At 33.1% G+C, this 6,410-nt stretch overlaps 1 long non-coding RNA gene and 1 pseudogene across 1 annotated transcript in view; both read right to left on the bottom strand.

Moving 5' to 3' along the window:
• The window catches only part of LOC145256346 (uncharacterized), a 259,093-nt gene that overhangs the window by 36,099 nt on the left and 216,584 nt on the right, over positions 1-6,410 (bottom strand). The window lies entirely within an intron of this gene.
• Positions 3,008-3,161, bottom strand: LOC145256621 (U2 spliceosomal RNA; annotated as a pseudogene).

Genomic DNA, 6,410 nt, shown 5'->3' with positions numbered 1-6,410 from the left:
TTTATTTGTTTTTATTTTTATTTATTTTATTTATGCTTTGTTTTGTTTTATTTACCTTATTTTAATTTTAACTTTATTCCTGCATAGTTTAGAGTTATTGCCTAGTTTCAGTACGTGTGTGTGAGTAAAATAAAAGCGAACAGCATAGATTCGCTTTTGAATATATGTATTAACGTGAGTGTGTGTGTGTGTGGCTGTGTCTGTGTATGTGTGTGTTGTGTGTGTGTTGCATGTATGTGTGTGGATGGATGTAGATTGAAAGGCACCGGTTAGTACTTAGTGACCATAGCAAATGTTCTTAATTTACAGAATCCAAGACAAAAAACAAAATTCTCAAGTACCTTATGCCATAAAAACCAAAAGATAGGTTGAATAAGGGGAAAGGGAAATGAAAAAGATGTTTATTATCTTCAAAGACCTCACTTGTCCTCTCGCCGTTTTATGACTCCCACCCAGGTTACATTCGAACTTGACAAACGAAATAGGAAAATGTATTTGGTTGAAATATCAGTTTCGACGGTAATTCTTGGCCTGAAGACGTAATCCCCCAACGCGGGTGATTACAGAAACATGTATGCACATATGTAGCCATTAATGTTTGTATAAATAAATTTAATATACCTACTCTGTTCACTCATTGAGCACTCTTTTGGTAGACACATGTTGTTTCATTGGATATACTTCTAGGAAAATAAACTCTACTGGCTATATATATATATATATATATATATATATATAAAGATTGAAACCCGACCGCCTGTACGACAGTCAAGGGTCCTAACCACTACGCTATCGGCGGCTGTTTGGCGAGTCGTTAGTTTAATGATGTTTTAACATCGTCCGAAATACCTAAGCTCGATTTACGCTAATGGTATTTCGTGTATCACTTCTCAATATGATCAACTCAAGATAATATATATATATATATATATATATATATATGATGAGTTGCATTGTAGTATATATATATATATATATATATATATATAATAAAATAAATATATATTATATATATATATATATATATATATATATATATATATATATATATATATATATATATATATATATATATATATATATATATATATATAAGGAGGTGGTCACCAACAATGTGTATTTTTTAACATTATTTTATTATTCCGTGTTTTGGTTTTTCATTGAAAATTATGTTTAGATCATTGTAATAATGTTTTTAAATCATTGAAATCGTTTTTAACGCGTTTCAAACGTTATGTGAATTTATTTAACTTCAAAATTTAGTTGAATTGGTTTGCTCGCTGTGAAAACATTTTTCATAACTTTTTTTTTTTTCACGTGTACAAATTTTTTTTTTCTTTAGGAAAGTAACTTTAGTCTCTAATCTTTCAAATACAATTAAAAAACAGTCGGAAACCTACAAAAAATTATGATAAATCGGCTTTCAAAGTAGGTCCCTTTATCTTTATCCGCACATTTTTGCCCGTACCTAATATCTTGTTATTACTAAAGTTACTTTCCTAAAGGAAAAAAATATTTGTACACGTGAAAAAAAAGGTATGAAAATGTTTTCACGGCGAGCTAACCAAATCAGCTAAATTTTGAAGTTAAAGAAATTTATTGTAAAAATCCTTTAAAAGGTTAATATTAGTTTTCTGGGTCTATTTCAAAGATAATTAGTAAAGTAAAGTCCTAAGATATTGAATTAAATTAAAAAAAAACACCTTGTTTATACAAAATATAGCTTAATTAGCCCTCAAATAGCAAGTAATTATGCCGTTCGGCAAAACGCAACCGATAACAGGTTGTAAACACGAATATACACGAATATACAACAGGCCAAAATTTCAGCGAATCAAAACGCTGTTTCAAAATGAAGTCATGATAGTAAAAGGAGGTAGGGGTGTCAGATTTCTTTATTTTTTTTTCCATACGGTCATCCGTATATTCCTATTCTGAACGTTTGTATCATTTTTTAATTTAATTATTTTTTATGTTCCTGTTTTTAAATTAATTTTTTTTAAATTATTGTTCGAGATTATAAAAAAATTATGTTACGCCGAAAGTTTCACGTTCTTGCGAGCAAGGAAATTATTAAAATCTTGCATATAAAAATTATGCGAAATTTGTAATTTAAAAAAAGTAGAAATATTTTTGCTATTATAATTTTTTTTGTGTGAAAATATTCAATAAACAATGCTTAATTCAATGGTAATATCGGTAGTTCGAGAAATTCATTTTTCTTCGAGTTATATCGAATTCATTAATACGGACTTTAGGTCTTCTTTCGTAATGTTCTTGTAAAAAAAATTTTTTTTGTTTTATTGTTTCAAATTACGATGCTTTAAAAATATTCCGTGATCATTATTTTATAAATACTGAAAATTTCATTAAAATTGGTTAATTTCCTGATTTTTGGTGAATTTTTAAGTAAAGGGAGGGCTCAAAATGTTTATACATTTTGAGCATCGGCATTCATTTTGCACGTACCTAGTTATTTCGCTGTATCTCCAATATCCTTATAGGAGTCTTTGACATATTTCCATTGTATGGACGCCCGACGCGAACGGAACCCCCACAATATTTTTTATTTTTATTTTTATTACATTTTCATCCCAAACAAGGCACAGTGCCACTTTGATGTAGGGGCTACTATCAGAGACATAAGTTGCAGGGATACTATGGGGGGAGTTGAACAGCAAGATATCTGTTCACGTTACATTTGAACTTCTGCATGTCAGTACAGTTGGGGAGGCAGGGACCTGGAAGGGAATTCCAAAATCTAGCAGTTCTGGGGAAGAAGCTATTAGAGTAAAAGGCTTTCTTACATCTAGGGATCTCTACTGTGTAGGGGTGGGACTTTGCTGCTTGTCGGGTTTGTTGGGGGTATTTACATCAAGGGGGTACAAGGGCTTATGGTTCATCGGAGCTTCCGCTATACTTAATACTTGTAGAACAGGCAGAGGGATGCAACATTTCGTCGATGGGACAGAGGTTGGAGCTTAGTTGATAGTTCAGGACTAATCAGGTTGGCGACTCTCTTTTGAATCCTGATCAAAAGTGAGAGACTAGTGGTAGATGCACCAGCCCAAATGTGACAATAGCACTCCATAATATCATTATTACATCTTTAGACAGAACAGATACTACCCTTGATCCTAGCCAGAAGACCAAGAAGATATATTTTTGTTTCACGTACGGCCTAATATAATTTCTTTTACATTTTAATGTTTTTATCTGTTACACTCCGCCTTCGGTGATCAGGAGATCCCATCTATCTATCTATCTATATATAAAAGTGAACGTGTCGTTGTGTGTGTCTATGTGTGTGTGTGTGTGTCTGTGTGTGTACATTTTTCAACGCAATAACTCTGTCAATTTTGAGTCTACAGACGTGAAATTTGATATACAGGGTATTGAGATTTGAGAAAATCTTTTTAATCGGTTTTCGGCCAGAAATTTGGTTGTCAAGGTGTCAAAGTTCAACGATTTGACTTTTGAAAACTCTGTCAAACTCCTCCGCTAATTTTTGGTCCAAACACTTGAAATTTTAGATGTAAGTTACTTAGACATAGATCAAACTTTTAAATTTGATTTGAGCTCAAAACAATAAATGTTAAGGGGTCATAATAGGGGCCAAAGTTAAAAAAATTTACCTCTGCAGTCTCTACCAAATTACTCAAACAATGTCTGGTCTAAACATTTGAAATTTTACATAAAGGGTATTCAGAGATAGGACAAGCTTTTTAATCAGTTTGGGTCGAAAATTTTTTAGTTACCGATATATAAATGTATGTATGTATGTATGTATTATATATGTATGTTTGCATGTCTGCCTAAAACTTTCGACAGAGGCAAAGAATTTTACCAAGATCAGTATCGTTTTGAAGTTCGACCTTTCAGATGACAGATATCGAAGAATTGGCTAAAAACATTAATATCTTCACCTTCAACTGGGCACTTTTCTACAAGGTGGGGGGTCGCTTTTTCGCCGACATTTTTGAAAGTCATCCTCTCCTTTCGATTGTCTTGCCTTAATTAAAACCTACATCACTTCCGGTTTGGCGAAAGACATCACGTTTTTTTCCCATTCTTTTCCTCCTTCGCGGTACGGGTTCGAGCCTGCCTTTCTACTACCACTTTTTTTTTCTTTTTGCTCAACACACACCTCCAAACATCGGGCACCCATGCTAGTTTATTAAAAAAATGATAGTAGTTGATAACATGCTACAAATATCAAATTATATCTATATACTAATTTAATATCTATATACTAATTTAATATCTATATACTAATTTAATATCTATATACCAATTTAATGTCTATATACTAATTTAATATCTATATACTAATTTAATATCTATATACCAATTTAATGTCTATATACTAATTTAATATCTATATACTAATTTAATATCTATATACTAATTTAATATCTATATACTAATTTAATATCTATATACTAATTTAATATCTATATACTAATTTAATGTCTATATACTAATTTAATATCTATATACTAATTTAATATCTATATACTAATTTAATATCTATATACTAATTTAATGTCTATATACTAATTTAATATCTATATACTAATTTAATGTTCATAGTATCTTATCGCCTTCTATGCCCTTTTTTAATAAATAGGATTTCCCGATTGAAAAATTTATAATCTGGAAACCGTAACACACGTACGTACGTTAAAAATACTACAGTAATATATTGATATTCCTAATTTTTCTCACTGAAGTTTATTTGTATAATGCAAAAAAAAAACAAAAAACAAAAAACAAAAAAAACGAATATCGACTCTTATTAATAACTTTCAGTCAAATATAAATTGTCTGATTGAGTGAAGAAGTTTTAATTATAATTTTTCAGACAATTCATGTCGCGGGTGCTTCTACTACAGAATGAAACGATAAAGTTATCGCTCTAAAGAATACTACAGCTTTATTTGAAAACGTTTATTAAAAATTCAATTCAGGTAACTTGGTTTTGTAGTAGAGCTGACATTTATTTAATGTAGCCGTCTTCAGCCTCAATCATCGCCTCGATACGGGTCCGGAACTAGGAGCATGCCTTCTCCACAAGTGCCGGTGGGAGCTTGGCGAAGACTGGGTGGATGGCAACGATCAGACGAGCTTTGTTATTGTGGGAGGTTATGTTGGTTATGTTCTTGATGTATGACGAAAAGTAGTCTAGCGAGTTCAGGTCGAGCAGGGAAAAGGGTTCAGTGAGAGAAGGGTACAAAGTTATAGCACTCCTTCTGAAGTCAAGCCTGAGTCTCTTTAGATTTGTGGGCTGGTGCCGAGTCCTGCTGCCACACTCAGGGACTGCCAGCAGCCACCTGATTGCACCAGGGGATCACCACACTCTTCAGCACATCCAGGTACATTTTGGTGTTGACTTTCAAGCCGACTTCGAAGATGTGAGGTGGCATGATGTGGCCCTCACTTTAAACCACATTAAAAACTATAACTGTGGCCAGAAACTTTGTTTTCATTACCCTAGGCACGTCCCTCTTAATCGTGGCAATCCAGTGATGCATTTTGATGGTGCTGGTAATGGTCCTGTTGTAATAATTTGGATCGGTAGAGAGCATGAGTTGTACAGTGGTGCATCTCCGATCTCGCTTATTCAACATTGTGTCACTTTCAGACATGATAAGAAGTCTCCTATCGCTCTTGGTATTTGTACACAACTGGCCAACTAGTAAATAGTCAGCAACAAAAACTGAAAATCGGTTTTCATCAAACGGAAATGGAATTATATCGTCTTTTCTAGGGCGACAATTTTATCGTTCTATACTGTATTAGAGGTGTTATCTTGGCTTTAATATCGCTGTCTCATTTTCCATATCACTTTGAGCTCTTTTGCCAGTTCCGTGTATTTGCTCCGCTTCTTTATCTCCTTGATATTCACTCTGTGGTCTGTTGGAACTGGGAAATCTATGATCTGGCAGGACTTTTCCTTCTTGTTAGCTATTATGATGTATGGTCTCCTTGCTTGGATGGGTTTATCTGTTTGTACGCCTATGTCCCATAGGATTTTGTGATTTTCATTTTCAAGTATTGCTGCCGTTTTTGGTTGTATCATTTGTGAGTGCATTCAAAATGCAGTTGTTTGCATGGTTCCCTATTTGATCGTCTCTATTCTTATATTCTTTTTAGACTAGTTTGCTGCATTCGCTTATTATATGGTTTAGTGTTTCGTCTCTTTGACCACAGCATCTGCAATTAGTTTTTTTGTGTTTTGTCGATACTTGCTTTGGTGTGGTTTGTTCTGCAAGCGTTATTTTCTGCGGTTGTTATTCGGGAGTCATTTTTCCTGTTTAGGTTTCCTTTTTGTAGCCATGTCTAAATGTTTTCGTTAGTCTCATCTTTTGTCATGTTTATGAATTGTCCGTGTAACTTCTTCTTTTCCC

The sequence above is a fragment of the Euprymna scolopes genome, chromosome 32 (genome assembly GCF_053919585.1).
Source record: "Euprymna scolopes isolate OS-2025 chromosome 32, ASM5391958v1, whole genome shotgun sequence".
NCBI lineage: Eukaryota > Metazoa > Mollusca > Cephalopoda > Sepiida > Sepiolidae > Euprymna > Euprymna scolopes.
This window is presented reverse-complemented; position numbering and strand designations above follow the sequence as displayed.